This window comes from Prinia subflava, chromosome 7 (assembly GCF_021018805.1).
Source record: "Prinia subflava isolate CZ2003 ecotype Zambia chromosome 7, Cam_Psub_1.2, whole genome shotgun sequence".
Lineage (NCBI taxonomy): Eukaryota > Metazoa > Chordata > Aves > Passeriformes > Cisticolidae > Prinia > Prinia subflava.
This window is the reverse complement of record NC_086253.1, coordinates 3,063,609-3,082,765: the sequence shown is the minus strand read 5'-3', so window position 1 is coordinate 3,082,765 and position 19,157 is coordinate 3,063,609. Positions and strand designations below refer to the sequence as shown.

Genomic DNA, 19,157 nt, shown 5'->3' with positions numbered 1-19,157 from the left:
TAGGCTGAAAGGATTTATTGAAGTTATTAAACAAGAAGGTCTTTGCATGTTCCATAGCTTGATGGCAAATTTAATTTCCTGAAGTTTGTAGAAACATGCACTGAGATTAAGAGCCAGCCAGAAGCCCATTTTCTTCCTCTACCCTAAAGGTTATGGGGCAAACTGAGGAAAAGGCAGACAAACCAAAAAGAGCCAGGTCGCAGTGAGAATAAATAATTTATTCACCTTTCAGCACTTGATTCTCTCCCTGCTTCTAGAAAAATGTTATTAATTCTGATATGAGGTAATTCTCCTTTCAGGGTCACATTTACAACCCCCAAAGAGCTGGTTTCTGCTGCAGCACACATTTGTTCTGCCTGTGTCAATCCCTTTTCCAATTATCACCCTCCAGATCCCTTTGCAAACAAAATCAGTGCACGCAACTGGCTGTGAGACTTTTGGGAACAGCAAACAGACTGAGGTCCTGATGAAAAGGTCACTCCTGATCCATACCTGACATCTCTCTCTCTCTGTTCTCAAGTTTCTGTGAAGGGATTCAGACTGAGACCTGAGTGTGAAGTCTGACCCTTTATTTTGAGAGATATGGGGTGACAGGTAAAGAAAGGGGAAGAAATTAAAATCTTAGTTATTTTTAAATTTATTTGCAAACAGAAAGGCTGAATTTTTATCATTTTTTTAAAGAATGAATCTCAGCATATTGACAGAAATAATTTTAAATCTGTTTATTTCTACATAGATCTAGGCCTTTTTTCCCTATTACCAGTATCCAGACGCACTTCCTGAGAACCTGAGAGCTTTTAGCAGGATATTCTCTCATCCTTGGAAAGGTTCAAGGCCAGGTTGGACAGAGCTTGGAGCAACCTGCTCGAGTAGAAGTTGTCCCTGCCCATGTCAGGGGGTTGGAACAAGATGATCCTTAAGGTCCCTTCCAACCCAAACCATTCCGTGACTCTGTATTTGGAAGGAAAAACAAAACAAAACAAAACAAAACCTAAGCAAAACAACAAAAAAGCAGAGATTAAATGGATTAAAGATGCCCGAGGAACAAAAACATCACTTTCCCTGAGAAAGCATCTCTGATAATTTTGTTTCAAGTGCAACAAATACCTTAAGCCACTGAAGAACTCTTGTTTTCAGGACTCCCTTGTGTCTTCCTTATGATAAGTCATTTTTCTGCCTGAAAGACAACACAAGGACAATAAAATATTTATGATCCTTGCTCACCAGAATAGATCAGTGAAAATTTGGGGGGTGATTTATGCTTTTTTCAGGAATGGGATGCCTATATAGGAAATAAAAAATGACTCATGAAGATAAGCAGTAATTTTTAATCACAGACATAGTCACTGCTTAATGGAAATTCCATTGAAAACAAACAAAATGATGGGGTGGAAGGTTTGTAGTTGAGGATCCAAGCCCAGTGATATGAATTTTGATTATTCTGGAATTTGGTTTTTCTTTCATCATAGGAAGATTGAGCACTTTGATAAAATGTTTCATGGAAACACCTGAACACAACCAGATGGAGGGTTTTGATGAGATTTATCTCCATTCCTTTTATTGAAATCTGAGGAGTTATGAACCTGAGGAATTCTACTCCAGATGTGTCATGATCTTACACAACACAGGAAAATCAGATAATCCCAGGAAGGTTTGGGTTGAAAGGGACCTCAAAGCTCATCCAGCTCCACCCTTTCATGGGCAGGGACACCTTCCACTGTCCCAGGTTGCTCCCAGCCCTGTCCAATCTGGCCTTGGACACTTCCAGGGATCCAGGGGCAGCCACAGCTTCTCTGGGCACCCTGTGCCAGGGCCTGCCCACCCTCACAGAGAACAATTCCTTCCCAATATCCCATCTAACCCTGCCCTCTGCCAGTGGAAGCCATTCCCTGTGTCCTGTCCCTCCATCCCTTGTCCCCAGTCCCTCTCCAGCTCTCCTGGAGCCCCTTCAGGCCCTGCCAGGGGCTCTGAGCTCTCCCTGGAGTTTTCCCTTCTCCAGGTGAGCACCCCCAGCTCTCCCAGCCTGGCTCCAGAGCAGAGGGGCTCCAGCCCTGCAGCAGCTCCGTGGCCTCCTCTGGACTCTCCAGCAGCTCCAGGTCCTGCTGCTGTTGGGGATCCCAGCACTGCAGGTATCACAGCCCATCATTCCCACTGACTGAACCATTGCAGCTCTTTCCATACCAGTCTTGGACGCTGACCATGTCCTGGAGTGTGGCTCCACACATTTTTGGGACCTTATTCACTGTCCTGTCCCCTAGAGGTCGATCCTGAAGCTCTCAGAAATGAGGAAAGCACTGCCAGTTCTCACCCTCTGTTTTTGTGCCACGGTGCTGACTCCACTCCCCAGTGACCCCAGAAGGAGCAAAGGCCAGAAGTCACCAGTTTCCCTGCTGAGCTCAGATCTCGAGGCATCCAAAGAGAAAGATCCAGAGAGCTTATCACAGCTCTTACTGAAGATTTATTAATGGCAGAAATGTAAACCCCGTCCGAGAATTCTGGCTGGGCTCTGCCCACTGCAGAGACTCGTGAGCTGTGCTGGTGGAAGGGGGAGGCACTGCTGACCCAGGAAAGGCTGCAGCTGTGAGCACCAGGGGGAAGAGATCAGCAAAACTTTCTACAAATATTATGTGGAAAATCTCTTGACTTGTGTTTACTGAAGGGCTTTAGCTGGGATTATCACTGAGCTCAGTCCATTCCTGCATGAGCTGAAGGACAGGATCTCATGAGCACTGGCCATAAAAGATGCACATTCTTAATCCCTGGACTCAGAGATGGATGTGAACCCCTCACTAAGCAACTATTCACTGTTCTGAGGGTTCTTAAATGCTAAAATGTCCACATTTGAATCCACTCCCTGCAAGAACAGTTACTGGTAGCTGAGGGAAGAAAAAGTAAACAGCTTAAGGTCCCTCGAAAATCTATTGCTTTTCTTTTCCTGCATTGCACAAACAAGTGTTAAAGCACTGAAATTTGTTTTCAGTAACACCGGGGAGGGCAGAGCCAGGCAGGGACAAGGTCACTATGGGATGTTAACGAGCTGCTTGCTTGACCTTGTCTGCGACCCAGAGCGAGTTTGTGTATTTAATTTATGTCACCCTTAGTCACCCTCACAATCCTTCTCCCACGATGCCAACCAGCCTCTAGGCAAATACTGAGCTCTCTCCTGGCATTAATTGCTGTGCAGGGTGCAGGATTCAACTCAAGAAATACACGTTTCCATGCACGTGCACGGCGGGTGGGATGTTTTTACATCCTTTGTTTTTACAGAATCACGGATTGGTTTGGGACCCTAAAGACCCTCCCTTTCCAGCCCCTGCCATGGGACACCTTCCACTGGACCTGGTTGCTCCAAGCTCCATCATATTTTAGTGAGACAGTTCATATTTCTGAGGCAAATTATGTCTGACTGATGGATTAAGAGGTAGGAACTTGCCTCCTTCTGGCTCTATCCATGTACAAATTAGCCATGACCACCATCCCGTCTGTTGCCTTCCATCAATTTTTGTCTAAAAAACTGGAGTCAGTACCACAAACAACTTTAAAGCTGTGAACATCTCCTTTAAATACCCAGGAGTGATGGGAAGCAACACTTAATGAGGACCTTATTGTACCACTGGCTTCTCTCTGGGCAGGGAGGAAAGAAGAGTGCATTTGGGGGGACACAGCAGCCTGGCAAAGGACAGTGCACGATGGAGGAGAGGAGTGGGAATGTTCCCTGCTGGGATAGAGAGGGGAGGTGTATTCCTCTGATTCTCACAGGAAAACCCACAAGTCTCAAATCTCCTGACACTGCCCAAACTTGGAGAGCGATGGGCTTTAAATAGCTTTCACAACTGGCATGAAAACTGGGGTAAAACACTGCCACATCCGTGCTGCTGGCTTGGGTTATCTTACAGCTTTGCAGCTTCTGGCTCGGGGCACAGTCCCACTGTGCTGAGCTGTAAAACTGCAAAATGAAAGGATTATCTTCTTTGCCAGTCTAACCACATGACAATAAACAGCAGGCAAGTCGAGAAGGAGAAAACACTGCGAGGGTATTTCCCAGCATGTAAGGAACACAAATGGCTCATTTCACATAGCAGCAAAGGGGAAAGGGCACAAATGAGAAGTGGCGTGCTCGGATGAACTTCCCCAAGTCCAGCAAAGTGTGGGGAGGGGAAAATTCTGCAGATGTGACAACCTTCACACTTCACAACAGCCGAGACATGAAACCAGGAGCGCTGTAACTCTCCAGCAGAGATGACAAAATAATTTAGAAAGATTATCCGAAAGCACCGCAGGTTTCAGATATGACCTGGGTTAACACTGAAGTCCAGATAAAAGCCCACAGTTTTTGCCACCTGTAACTGTTTGCAGCATTTCCAGGCAATAGAAACAGCTGGAGAAGAGCTAACAGGGCACAAGGCTCATCAGAGACTCACCCCAAGGGGTTTTGCCTTCCTTTATCCAGCCTGATGCTTCTGCCAGCTGAGCCACCTCATTTAAAGGTGCTTGAGGGGTGGTTTCAAACCTCTGTTGTCAGCTCCCAATGGGACTGCTGACCTGAGGTGCCTCAGGTAACAAATAAAAGTTTCCAAGGGATTAAGGGGGTGAAAATTGACTGAAGGGTCCCAAGGGGAAGATTAGTCATCGAGAATTAAATGTGTTTAGTGTGAACTACTGATTTGGCATAGGTGGAGAAAGCAAGAGGTAACTGAGTGAGGTTCTTGTGGTATTTTGGCTGCCTTCAATTCTGTATCAAATGAGGCACAGGATAGTCTTAACAGGCATAATTTTCTTCTCTGTGCTATCTGAACCCAATATTAAATACAAACCAAAAGCACTCTGAGTTGTGGAGTATTGGGAAAATGGAAATAAAGAGCTCCAGTTTTGAAAATGATGCTATGAATCAGCTGAAAAAATAATCCAAAAAAAGAATTAAACCTAACAAGCTCCAAGGGAAGTAAACAAGCCCACTGCTTGCTGTTGGGAATTGTTTGCTTGGGGTAATGTGTCTTTTAGGTCACCATGTCTGCATGGGTAATTACAGGGAACTGCTCTCATTAGCAGCCTGTCTCTCCTGCACAGAACCTTAAACAGCAAAAGGCTGGTGGAATATGGGGGGGTTAAAAGAAAAGACTGTAGAATAAGGACATCCTTAATTAAAAATCAAGGCTATGTGATTAATCTGGCTAGAGCACACCTTCTTCCCATGGTAGAGGAAAGAGTCACATTTGGGTGAATCTGCTCTTCCCAAACTCAGTGGCCAGGTGTCCTTTTTACAGCTGGGTAAAGAGAAGAGGTCTAAAGGAGGTTGAAAACCACAATAGCTATTTTTAAAATTTTAAATAGTTATTAAAATTAAATAAATTTAAATAGTTATTTTTAAAATTTTAATTGATCTAAGAGGCAGGTGCAGCCTCTGTTTGGAAATGGAACTTTTCATATCATAGGCTTGTTGAGGGACACTCTTTCACCCATGTGTAAGTTTATGGTCCCTGAGTAGAAGAGTCTCTAAAGCACAAGTAAGGAAATGCAGGGTTTAGGATATTTTGGGTTCCTTTGGAAACAAAAGCAAAAACAAAAAAAAAAAGAAGAAAGTGTTGTATGGAAGGATCAAAGGTGCCAAAAGAGAGGACTGCACATGGCTGAGTTTTTATGGAGAAGCCTGCTTCCTAACCTGCTGCAAACTCCTGGGTGCCTGATGGAGCACAACCAGATTATAAGAAACAAAGAAACATTTCGGGGTTTAACCCAGGGGGGTGACCAACCTGGGCCAAACAAGACCTGAGGACCTTATCACTTTTTGCACTTTTTGCAGCTGGAACTGCCAGAGCCAGATGGGTGTTGGTCACCTTCCCCAAGGAAAGAGCTTCAAGTTGTGCCGGGGAGGTTTAGGTTGGATATTAGGGAAAAGTTCTTCCTGGAAAGGGGTGACTGTCCAGTGGTGGAATTATCACCCCTGGAGGGATTTAAAAGGTGTGTGGGTGTGGCACTTTGGGGTGTGATTTAGTGGTGTCCTTGGCAGTGCTGGATTAAGGGTTGGACTTGATATTCCTGAAGGTCTTTTGCATCCTTAATGATTCTGTGGGTCTATGGCTCTGTGCTCCACAAGCCTCTGACATTCAAAGCCTCAAAATAAACAATACTAAGCGAAATGAATTGGTTTTAAGATATATTCCTCAGACAGGCACTACCACTGCCACTTGTTTCCTTGGGAAAAAACCTCCCCCTAAGCCTCTAATCCCATCTTTGATGTATCTGGGTAAGTCCTGTAAATAGATGAAAATTTACTGCCCCAAATTGCCCAGGAAGGTGTCACTCCCAGACCACTCTGGTTGTCTCTGAGTGCTTTGCAAACAGGGTAACACCTCTGGGCTGGAAAGCTGCATTTTGGAATGCTTGTGCTTTCCTGAGCGAATGGATTTGTGCAGCAGGTGTCAGCACAGCACAATATTTCATTTCTGCCAGGATCAGGTCTCAATGATCTGGTTCTGGTTACTCAGCTGTTAAATCGCTTCCTGACGTGTGTGTCATGCAGTCTGTGCCTGCCCCTTTTTGCTATAATTTCTTTCATTAGTGCTCAGTTGTGTTTTCCTCTGCTTGCTGAGATGGTTCCTTGCCTTATTAGGCTGTGCAACCGCTTGACATTTTTTTCCCATCATTTAATGTTGCAGTAAAGAGTCTGAAAAGAAATTAATGCTGCTCTCTATAATCCATGATAAATGTCTCAAAGACATTTAGGAACGTGACTCAGCTCTCAGATGACATTTTAGTTATCAGTGCTTTAATCCTTGCAGCTTTAAGTCCAGATTTAAAGGCATTTTGGCAACTGATCTCCAGTAAATAAAAAAAATAAAATAAATAAAATAAATAAATTAAAAAAATAAAAAAAGAGAGAGAGAGAAAGTTTATCTGGGCCCTATCTTTGATTCAGATTTTCAGCTGTGAGCTCTCAGATTGTGCTGAATGCTAAAGCCAGACTTGCCTTTACCCCTTTCAGAAGATAACCAGGCAGGAGGAGAAGGAAGAGGAGAGACATCACATGGAAAAGAAGACATGGTCTCAAATCTCTTCTCTGATCAACTCTGGAAGATATTTTTTAAATCCCAGAGAAGAATTATGAGTCTCAGACATTCCTGCAAACACATCTCGTTAAATCTTCACCAGAACAAATTCCATTTTGGATAAATAAATACTCAGTGGAAGGAGTGTTTGACCGTGTCTCCTTGCCAAGATATTGGGAAAATATAATGACCAAACAGTAATTAATTTTCTAGCTTGTTGGCTTTTAGGTGCATTGGAAATTAGATTATTTGCACAAAACAAAGCAACTTCAGTGTGATTAATTTAGCCAAACCTCAGGTGGTTTCTAGGATTGCCCCAAACAACTGTGTAAATAAAAAGATGATAATACAGTAAGCAAAAGAATGAGAATACACATGAAAGCATATCCAAATCAAGAGAACTGGTGAAGTGGTTCTCTTGCCGACCACCTCTGGACCCAGAGAATCCCAAATATTCAGAGCATAGAAATTACAGGAATATCCTGGCTAGCTGTGGCCAATTTTCTGGGGATGCAGGCAGCTGTGGGTGTGATCTTGTCCACAAAACACATCAAACAGGTTTCTTGTACTAGCTCATAAGTTTCCCAGCTTGAAAAATAAATATTTATGAAGGCTGTTTTGCTGTGCTTCCAGTGGGTTGTGCGGGTGTTTTATCTCGAGGATTCCAGAATGCTGTTAGCCCCTGTCAGGTCCTTTTACAGTGTGGTTGCACAGCCCCAGCACTCTGGTTTGTGGATTATAAATTGGAATTCACACAGGTGCAAAGACTGTAGCCTGGTTTTCCTGCAAGGGAGAGCAGGCAGGGGCAGGGTGAGCAGTGAAAGGAGCTGGCATCTGGCTTTGTGCATCCTTGGTCTCCCTCTTCTGGCCCAGCTGGAGGGAGCTGCTCCATCCAGGACGTGCTGCAGCTCAGCATCCCCCTCCTGCCGGCAGCTGAGGGGACCCAGGTGAAGAGAAGAGGTCGAGAAGCTTTTATCCAAAATGTGGCTGCCAGCACCAGCATGGAGAACAGAGCAGAGGGAATTTCCAGCCAAGATCTCCACCCTGCTCTCATTTTTTAGTGCATCAGCTACAAACTTTGAGAAAATGCATCAATATCTCTTTACTGCACACATGGAGTGGAGGGAAGGGATGGAGGAGATTTTGAAATATTGAGTTGGGAAATATATTCAGGTTGTGACTCGGGATGTTTCTGTTACTGCTGAGCTCTAACTCCCACGTTTTACCTGCTGGATATGGTATTAAGGGTTTAGAAATTCTAAAACTCAGTCACTAAGTTAAAATATCACTAAAATACCCACAAATATGAGGGTTGGTGCATTTTTATACTGGTGCAAGTTTTGTCTCAGCAGGACCAGGGCAGTGACTGTTCCTATGCTGGGTTTTGCTGAGGTACCTCAAATCTTGGGGTCAGTTTGGGGCTCCTCAGGACATTGAGGGACTGGAGTGGGTCCAGGGAAGGGAATGGAGCTGGGGAAGGGTCTGGAGCCCCAGGAGAGGCTGAGGGAGCTGAAAAGGGGCTGAGCCTGGAGAAAAGGGGAATCAGGGGGGACCTTGTGGCTCTGCACGACCACTTGAAAGAAGGCTGTAGACAGGTGGGGGTTGGACTTTCTTCCCAAGTAACAGGACAAGAGGGAACAGCCTCAAGTTGTGCCAAAGGAGCTCTAAATTGTGTATTAGACATCATTTCTTCACAGAAAGGGTTGTCCAGCCCTGGCACAGCTGCCCAGGGCAGTGTTGGAGTCCCCATCTCTGGAGGGATTTAGAAGCCATGTGGATGTGGCACTTGGGGACATGGGGCAGTGGTGGCCTTGGCAGTGCTGGGAGAACAGTTGGACTCTGATTTTAGATGTCTTTTCCAACCTAAATGATTCCATGAGTCTCCAAGTCACCCTGTCAGCAAGATCAGGTGTAATTTGAGTTTCTTCTAAAGGCATTTGGATGTGAAGAGCACATTTTGTATTTCTTCTCTTCGCCTTTGGCTTTCTGAGCCTTTCTGCTACAAACTGGTCTGTAAGTAGTTTTGGTTTTCTTTCCTATAAAAAAAGAGTGGTGGTTACAGCTGTTAACATCTGACTTTAAAAAATGCAATATCAGACTCCTGTATTTCAGAATACCATGGGGTTTGTGTATTTTGAAGCTGGGCATTAAACTGTGAGTAACAGCATCGCCCCCTTGAACTGGCTTCCTTTTCCCCACACCTGGCTTACACATGTGTCACAATGTGTGACATTTAGAAGGGAATCTGGCAAAAGAAATTTTTTAAAAAGGGTGTTAGATGGAAGTGTAAGCTCTGAGACACAGGAAGGGACCACAGGGGAAATGGTTTGTCTCAATTGTGAAACTGCTGCCTCTGAAATACAGGGAATTATAACCCACTCTTTGGCTGTGTATGGTCCTGTTTCTGACACTTTCGGGACTTTCAACCCAAACTTTTATGCAAAAAAGCTCTGCCTGTATATATAAAAACAATATCAGAAAAGCTGGATTTGTTTCTGCTGTGCTGCTTCTTGCTGCTTTTGATTTTTCTTCATTATGTGTCTCCTCATTGATGGTTTATGTGTGAAGTGAAAACAAGACTTCTGGAGTTTGGAAAGGAATTTGTTCTGGTTTTGTTGGGGTTTGAATTTCCCATCTTTGTACCAATATTTCCTTTGGAAAGATATGGCACATGTGGAAAAGTCCTGCAAGAACCTGCTTGATAGGAACTGCAGCTCAGCCCAACACTTGTTCAACTTTTTGACTGCCATGATTGGGTTTTAATTATAAAAATGACAATAAGATAACACGAATTAATCTTATTAAGACTAAGAATCTTAAAATGAGAATATAATCTTAAACCTGACAGAGTGCAAGCCACCAGTTCCTACAAGCAGTTGCCCATTGGTGCTTAAATATCATGACTTGCCCAATTCTTTAAATCTCTTACCCAGATGAAGGGATTTCTCTTTGCTGCAGCACAGATTAAAATTGGCAATATTATAAATTAGAAATATAGGGGACAATATTATAAATTAGAAATAAATTAGAAATATAAACTAACTGTAGCAAGACTGAAAATGGATCCCACTTTGTTAGGGAAGGGGAAAGTGTTGGCTTTAACACAGAAACTCTTGAGGCTGAGGATTTAGGAGCACAGGGAGGTGAATTGTGTGTGAATTTACAGAAAAGGTGTGTGGGCAGAAGTGAGGGTGCCCAGCCATGGGACGTGGCAGTTTCTGTGCCATTTCTTGGGATCTTCTGAGGTCTAATTCGTGCAAAACCAAGTGCCTGAACTAACCCTAGAGGGCTCTCACGACTCAGGAACAGACAGGATGGGACTATCAGAGGAGAGACTTCGAGCTCTCAATTTTCTCCTTTCTTAAGGAAATACCTGCTTTGTGCTTGTGTGTGTGCATTGGCAAGGGTGAAACATATTTTGAAACAGAATTAGGATTTAATTGGGGTTTTACTGTGCCCTCCCCTTCATGCAGGGAGCGAATTTTGCTGGATTTTTAAAACATTTGTCAAATTTGTTGATAATTTCAAATAAGCCATTAAATGTCAGCTGATGAGCTTCAATTGTAGGAGCTTCTTGTGAGAATTTTGAAAATAACTCTGGATTGGAAAATCTAGATGTAATATACCTTCCCTTCATTCAGAAGGTCTTGGTGCTTAAAAAAAAGTCAAATGCAAATATAAGATCTGTGATAAAGTTCTTTCCTGTGAAGGTGGGGAGGCCCTGGCCCAGGGTGCCCAGAGAAGCTGTGGCTGCCCCTAAATCCCTGGAAGTGTCCAATAATTCTCAGCTTTTTTTCTCCCTCACAAACATACCTTAAAAAAAAAAAAAAAAATATATATATATATATATATATATATATATATATAATTTGGAGGTTTTTTAATACATCCACTCCTTTGAACTTTTGGGGCCAAGTCCAGGTCCTATTAATCAGATTTACCCAATCCATAACCATCCCTTAACACAGTTTCCTGGTTTCCTGTGCTGGGTAATTTTTCCACATTTACTGGCTATAATTGTAAATTAAACCCTTGAACTTAAAAGTGAAAGTGCCCTGATTAAGGAAATACTTCTGCAGCATTAAGAGGACACTTTACATTAAGGATTTTCAAGGGACTATTTACACACTAATGATTTTAATCCTAATGAGGACTTGATGTTCTGCTCCTCCAGAAGAAAAAGCCCTGGTCTCAGCACTAAAGTGATGCAAGCTTTTCTTTTTCCTGACATTCTAATTATATATGAGAACAAAAACAAGACAGCACTGCTGGCATGTCAGATGGAAATTTTTTAAAGAGGAGAATGGCAAGAAGCTGGTTGTAGCCAAACCGGAAAATCCCACATTATTATTCAGGATTTGTTTGTTTGGCTTAAAAAAAAAGCAGGAAAGGATTAATGCCAGGCATATTACCTTTTTTCAGCTATATTGGCTGATCAGAAAGCATATTAATATAGCTTAAAAATGAAAGATAACCTGGCTTGGGTGCCAGTGTACTCAAACCAAACAAAAGTGTAAAATACAAATAAAAATAAAACTAATCTACCAGAAGAACAGATCTTTTTCCTGAAACATGACTAATTCCTCAGGATTAAGAGCTGCCTTATGTTTTAGGGTCTGGTATAAAATACTCTTAATTCTTTTGCCTTTTGAAATGTTCACCCTCAGTTTTTATTCAAGCATCAGAAGTGGTGCAGCATTCATGTCAGCTTTTCCCCTCCATGGCAACTTTCTCCCATTAAAAAAAAATCTCATCCAGAAAAGAGTAGGAGAAACTAGATATAAATATCTCAAAGTTATTTGAACAAAATAAAAATTATGCTCTTGCTGCTGGAGGCTGGGGAGTTGAACCCTACTTTGATATCCACTGGGGTGTATCTCAACATTCTGAGTAAAGACAGCGTTCCCATGAAATACTAGAATTTAAAATCAAATAACAGCTCAGATCAGAAAGAACAAGCAGTCATAGTGTGGTCTACTGAAAGGGAGAAAAGAGATTTGCTGGTAAGGGGTCATTGTTCCACAGTTCAGGAAGGACAGATTGGCAGAAGGAGCTGATTCATGCTCAGCTTTGCAGAAGTAAAGGTTTGGATTTGTACTTTTAAAAGCATCAATTTCTGCAAACTTCCACCATGCAGTGGAAAAAAGTAACCAAAATTAAGGTGAAAAACTTGCAAGTGTAAAGCATGTAACCAACAGCTCCTGAACAGCAGAGGAGGCACTGGGGAACACTGAAGTGTTTGGGCATTTATTTCTTTTCCTTCTAGTCCACAGTAGGTTACCCTCTACCCTCTGATGCTGTCCACCTTCCTGCAAAACAAGGCACAAACACCTCCACTAGATAAAAATGAGAAGGATTTCTTGTAAAATGAGGTTTTAATTTCCAAGGGGCCCAACTAAATACTCTGTGCAAGTCTTGTTTCAGGCCCACAGCACTCCAGTATTACTGAGCTAACTACAGAATCTCAAATTCAGTATCTTTTCCTTGAAGCTGTTAGTGCTTTTGCAGCCTGAAATCCAGCTGTGAGAGAAAATCCTTGTAACACCAGAAGAGATCTGGTAGGTGTGTGCTGTACACGTAGAATAACTCTGTTTAAAGGAGAGATGCAGGATGTTCAGTGCAGGCTCTGTGCTTCATTGCATGATCCAATAACCCTTTGTTGAACAGACAAAGACTTTTCAGATGTTTGTAATAATGTGCATGGCAGGGAAGTAGAGAAGAAGAAACAGCCTGGTAGATTCCGAGTCTTTGCGTCAAAGGATGAGCTGAGGAACAATAAAGTAGATGTGGATTTGGTTTTGATTTTTCTTTTTTTTTTAAATACTGTTTCAGGCAAGGCAAACAGAACATAATTTCTTTAATTAGCATCTCCTGAAACACACAGAGCACTTCAGAGAAAATTAAGGAGAAAAAAGAACCAACTGCCCCCTCTTCATCTTATCTTTATTCCACCTTTAAGAAAGATAAATAGAACAGAAAGAGGCTGCTGGAAAATGCCAGGATGGGAAACTTCACCCCAAACTGGTTACAGTTCTTGTTCTAGATGGCCATTCTAGTTTTAGTTGGCTGGGTGGGGCACAGGGCAGATGCCTGGGGATGTTTCCAACCCACAGCAAGAACTGTGTCCCCCAGGGCAGGGCATGACCCTGTCCTTGGGGCTGGGGACAGAGAGGCTTAGGGCTCCCAGGGGTGGCAGGTGCCCTGAGAGGCTTTGGGGATGTGCCAGGTACCTCTGACACCACGGAATGTTCCAGCATGGCAGGGATAGGGCTTTGCTTGGGTGTCTGCTGCCCTTTCATGGGTTGACAGAGGAACACTGGGCCCTTCCTTGAGGATCATCTCTATTCCAACAGAGCCACATCTGTCACTCTGGGAGGACTCACTTCAGGCTGCTTCCAACACCCTGACCAACAGGGTGTCAGGTTTGCATTCTGACTCTGTCAGTGGTCCTTTGTACTGTTGCATTTATCTTATTATATTTTATTTTTACCCTTTTTGTTGTTTGTTTCTTCTCTCTCTATTAAATTGCATTTCTGACTTGGAGTCTCACTGGTTTTGCTTTCAAACCAGCACAAAGTGGAAAACACACAACAAGTCAATCAGAAACGAATTTGGCCATCAAGAATGAAAACCAAGCTGTGGGGCCGTGTCTGGGATGCCTGGTGCTCCCTGGTGTGGCGTGGTGGTTTTGCACAGCGCCAAGACACAGCCAAAAGTGGCACAAAGTGCTCACATGAATCACATCTTCCATGCCTGTGTGGCCAGGCTGACCAGCACCATGTGAGTATTTGGCCCTGGGGTTGTGTTTTCTAGGGACAACAGGTCAGGTTTCAGAGCACTCTGTGGAAATGAATTTTTTAAGGGTGTTGTTTTGGTCCCTCGCAATGTGAAATGATGCAGGTTGCTTTTTTTCCTCTCTCTCTCGCTTTTAACACAACAATTTTTGCCTTTGGGGTCTTGCTTTAATTAACAGCATTCTCTGGTTGCACATCAAAGAGCTGCAGAATGAAAATGAGTTAAAACCTGGGCTTTTGGACCCTAGGAGTTTCTCCATCCTACTGAAATTGCAGGAAATGAAAGTTTGTTGGTTTTTGTTTTCCTTCTACCAATAAAATATTTAGATGGATTCAGCTAAATCTCTTTTCATGTTTTGAAAAGAGCATTAACAAGTGTTTGAAAACCACCTTGTGTGCATCACTTTGAGTCCTCTGTCCACTTCTGGGCCCAGCACTTGAAGAAAGACATTGAGGGGCTGGAGCTGGAGATGGGTCTGGAGCTAAAGTCCTGTGAGGAGGAGCTGGGGTTGTTTAGCTTGGAGAGAGTCTCAGGGGACATTATTCTATTGAAAATGCCCTAGGAAATGGGCAAGTACAAAGAATTTTTTCCTGTCTTTCTCCTGCCATTTTTCAAAAATTCACAATTCCAGACCATTCAGGAATATCTGCTTTTCTGTGGCTGCCAAGAGCCAGAGTAGGAGGGCAGGATTCTGTTTAGTGTGTCTTTGCAGCACATGAGTGAAACTCTGAGTGCCACAACTCTCTCTGGAAATGTTGTGTTAATTGCAGTAATTTCAGGTTCACTTTTGTTATCCCAAGGTTTTTATTATTCGAAACAAGATGATTTACAGGTTGACACCCCATACTGGAAGTGTCCAAGGCCAGGTTGGAAACTTGGAGAAACCTGGGATGGTGGGAGGTGTCCCTGCCCCTGGCAGGGGTGGAATGGGATGAGCTTTAAGGTCCTTCCCAACACAAACTCTTCCTTTATCCCATTTTTCTTCAGGATCAAGTTATTTCCTTGCCCTCCCTTGTCCTTTTCCCAGCTTTAGACCCTGTGGGTGCCCAACCAGAAAGGTCTCGTTGAGGAATCCAGCAAGTTCTGGAGGTCTCTGAGGTTCCCACTTCTCTCCCTCTGACAACTCGAGGCAGGGCCTACCCAACAATTTTCTTCCACGAATTTGCTAGAGGAGGGGTTGTAGTTTTCACAAAAATGACTGAGTATATTTGACTGAATTTAAGCAACAGAGTTCCTCTCACTGTTATCCTTAAAGCCCCCTTCGAGACACTTATTATCTTGAATTTTTTTTTTGGTATTCTCTGTTAAATGACTTCTTATGCTGGCACTGTTTTTAACATTCTGACCCTTCAAAAGCTGGACTTGGATAATTACAAGAACTTTTCGTTCTTTCCTGGGCAGAAGGAATTTTACTTGATTAAGAACAAGAGCATGAGGAAAATTCCTTCTGGCTCCAAATTCCACAAATATCTCTATTTTCCATGCCCTTTTTTTTATAACTCACAAACATTTCTACAAGCTTGTCAGAGGAAGCGAGTCTCTGCAGTTTATAAGCAGCTTAAAGCACGCAGAAAGCATGTCACTGATACTGAGGTGCTGAGAAAAGCCATCAAAGTAATATTTCCAGGATATTTATAAGTGGTCACACTTCAAATTTGCACCCTACAGGCATAAATTCTGTGAAGCTAAGAGAAATGTCTTTTTTTTTTTTTTTTTTCATAGTGTACAAGCAATTGAAGTTTCTTTAGCTAAAACTGGGAAATAAAAGCCGTACTTTACCAGGGGCTTTTTAATGTTATTCCAAGATGCCAGGAGCTCTTTGCATCATAAGGCTTGTCCAGAAATCACAGGAATATTTAGACTTGTGCCATTCATATCCTTAAAGGCCATGCCATGAGCTCCTTGAGGACAACCAATGCATGAAACCCTTCTGCAAATCAATTCATTGCTCACAGAAATTTTGAGTCTCCAGAGAATCATTTGGGGAGTTTTTCTCCCACTATGATGCAAAATCCAACGGATCTATGACTAAAAATGCTCACAGATATGAAATTGCTGTGTCTCAAGGCAAACCCATTCTTTCCTCCAAAGAATGAGTAATTGCAGTCTTTTTTTAAATTCAAATTTATCTAATCTTAATCTAATTTTTAAAAATTACTTTTTTTGTTGTTAAGATATGGCTGCAGTCAAAATTAGCCACCATCACCCAGAAGGATGAGGTGTGACAACCTTTTTTATTTTGGCCATCTGCCTTTTCAAAAATTGTGGTGTGATTCTATGATGTTCTGAGAACTGGACAGCCTGGACTTTTTATTACTTCATGACCTCTGGCCTGAAACATTCACCTGAACAATTAATTTGTCAAAACTCATCCACCTATGTGCCTACAGGTACATGTGGGTACATGTGGTGCACAAACACACTCTTCCAAAAAATTGAGAAATAGCTGCAGGTTGGGTAGAGATTGAAGAACTGGCTTGGATTTAATTGTTCTCAAGAGCCAGGATTGAGGGAGAGGGCTGGAGCCCCTCTGCTCTGGAGCCAGGCTGGGAGAGCTGGGGGTGCTCACCTGGAGAAGGGAAAACTCCAGGGAGAGCTCAGAGCCCCTGGCAGGGCCTAAAGGGGCTCCAGGAGAGCTGGAGAGGGACTGGGGACAAGGGATGGAGGGACAGGACACAGGGAATGGCTTCCCAATGCCAGAGTGCAGGGATGGATGGGATATTGGGAAGGAATTGTTCCCTGGGAGGGTGGTGAGGCCCTGAAATGGATTTCCCAGAGAAGCTGTGGCTGCTCCTGGATCCCTGGAAGTGTCCAAGGCCAGGCTGGATGAAGCTTAGACAAACCTGGGACAGTGGAAGGTGTCCCTGTCATGGTAGAGGGTGGAACAAGATGATCTTTGATGTCTCTTCCATCCCAAACCATCCTGTGATTCCAGAAACCACAAGTCTGACAAGCAGATGTTCCTCCTCTTGTTGTTCAAAAGACTGAGCCCATTTTTAACACTAATTGCTTTGTATAATTTGTGCTGCCAGGTGGGGCACAGACATCCAAAGCAGTCACTGCTGTGTTCCCCTGTCACCCTGGAAGAGGAGAGGCCCTGGGAGGGGAACAGGAGATCCCACAGCCAACCTGCACATCAGGAGAGCTCCTGCACGGACAGCACTGATCGAGGTTTCTAACAAGGACAGAAGACTCATTCCAGTATGAAAATCTCTTCTGTTTTTAGCTCAGCTTCCTTTCGTACCTCTCTGGAAATGACAGCTTGATGATTTTACCCTCACCAGTTATCCTGGCTCCCATGATAACAGCTCAGACAGAGCAGTGATATCCAAACCAGACTATTCCAGCTCCACTTCCAAAGTGTTGCAGGAGTTTTGCCAAACTTGTTGATGCTCTTTCAGTATTTAGCATGAAACCTCCCCTTTTACCCCCATTTTTTTTCCCCAACAACTATATCACAGATATTTCCATATGCTTACTCTGTTTCCAAGGATAAAAACTGGCTTTTTCTGTTCCACTGACCCATATATTTGTGAGCATAAGAGAAACCTGAATTTCATTCCAAGAATTTTTACAAGTTGATTTCCCAGTTTGCCCCCACCTTTTACTGTCACCTGATGGTGATCTGTCCTTCACCAAGTGCAGGTAACACCACTGGGCTCTCTCAAGAATCAGCCAATTTGGACCTTGGCCATCTCAGTGACATTCTTAACACTTCTTAAACACTGTTCTGCACAAACCAGATCAGGTTAGAAGGGCAAGAATTCCAATCTTAGTTTAGTTTGATCAGGTAAAAAATTGCTTCGGTTTGTTTTGTTTGTTCAGGATTTTGTAAAACTATTACATTTTTTTTTAATCCATTATTACAGTACCTTGGTGTTTTGGTGTTAAGGCCATTTAACCTGCTCATAATTTAAAATTCAGTGTAAATACATACAATTTCTTGAAACTGTTAGCATGGATGAAACTCTTTCTGCCCTGTCACTCTGATGTCCCGCAGTGACAGGCTGCGTAAGAAAATAGAATAGTTACATACCTGGAAGCAGTTATTCTCCTTCCAGGTAGTATAGAAGCTGAATCCCACATTTTCCTCCCTCTCCCTGTATTTCAGTCCTTTATTATTCTGGACTTCAATTCATAAGAGATTGGTGAATAAACCACAGCTGGTCCACTCTTTATGGCTCTAGGGTCGTGTGTATATGTATAAGCACCACATATTTTAATTTACAGAGAGTTTTAGATAAATAAATCTCTTTCTACGCCACGATCTAATGATCAGCAGTGATCCATACCAGTCCAAGATCTCAAATGGAAAAGAAAAACTACCACAGAGCATAGGCCTTTCTCCACCAGAATTAGTCAGAATTTCACATTTTTCCTTAACATTTGGTTTGAGCCAGGTACAACTTGAAAGGACACCTGAAATCCTGCGCTCTGTGGTGCAAATCAATTGTAATACCTGAGAACACTTTTTGTATGTTGATATTTTTACAGCTTCCTCATTTGTAATCCATAGAGGAGCAAGTTTGTCATGAACTAATCCTTTGTATAAGCCTAATATCTTGCATGAGTGAAACAGGATGTGAGTCAAAGCAGGCAGTGATTTTGGGAGTGCTGTTCATTACAGCTATCGTGCCTTTAGCAGCTTTGCCAGCTCTTGCAGAAATGTTTGATGTTCCACTTTAGAACTTGAGCAACTTCTGGTTATTTATCAAATGAGATTCTGGGGGCGGGGAGGAGAAGGGAAAGAAAGAGAATGGCAAATTTTCCAGCTCGGAGCTTGAGCGCTTGCTGAAAATCCTGCTGCTTCCTAAAGGTTGAAAAGGATCTTCAAGGACTCACATCCTGATAAGAACAAGAAATTCTTTAAGAATAGTGCAGTTTTCTGAAAATATAACTAAAACCCAAGCAGAATCTGTAGAATCTAAGATTTTCTGCACAGAGACTTTTCCAGTTAATATGTTAATGTTATTCCAGCTCCATTTGTTGGGTCATTTTCTCATGTCAAACAATATTTATTTCAGAAATAGGCTGCCCCTCCTACCTGTGACTCATTTTTCATTGATTCCACCATCTCCACTTCAGTCTAGAATCCTGCATGCTTCGTCCTTAGTTCTTACATGGGTGACTGGTTTAGTTTTGTTTTTCATGATGTCTGTATTAAAAAAAGCCTTTATTTAAAGAACTCCAGCCTTGTTCAATACAATGTGTGTTGTAACCAACCTATATCTGTAATTTCCCTTAAGGGCAGATGTCCTTGGTTGCAATCAAGTACCTAAGAAGCCAGGAGAGAAAAAAAATTTTGGACTGAATGAT

General features: G+C 42.8%; 1 long non-coding RNA gene across 1 annotated transcript; it reads right to left on the bottom strand.

Annotated features, from left to right (window-relative positions):
- Positions 1–662: 662 nt before the first annotated feature.
- LOC134552546 (uncharacterized) lies at positions 663–2,400 on the bottom strand. Its single transcript, XR_010080898.1, has 3 exons — positions 2,182–2,400; positions 1,108–1,177; positions 663–951 (listed from the first exon to the last, which is right to left on the bottom strand). It is a non-coding gene; the product is annotated as an uncharacterized LOC134552546 (long non-coding RNA).
- Positions 2,401–19,157: the final 16,757 nt, after the last annotated feature.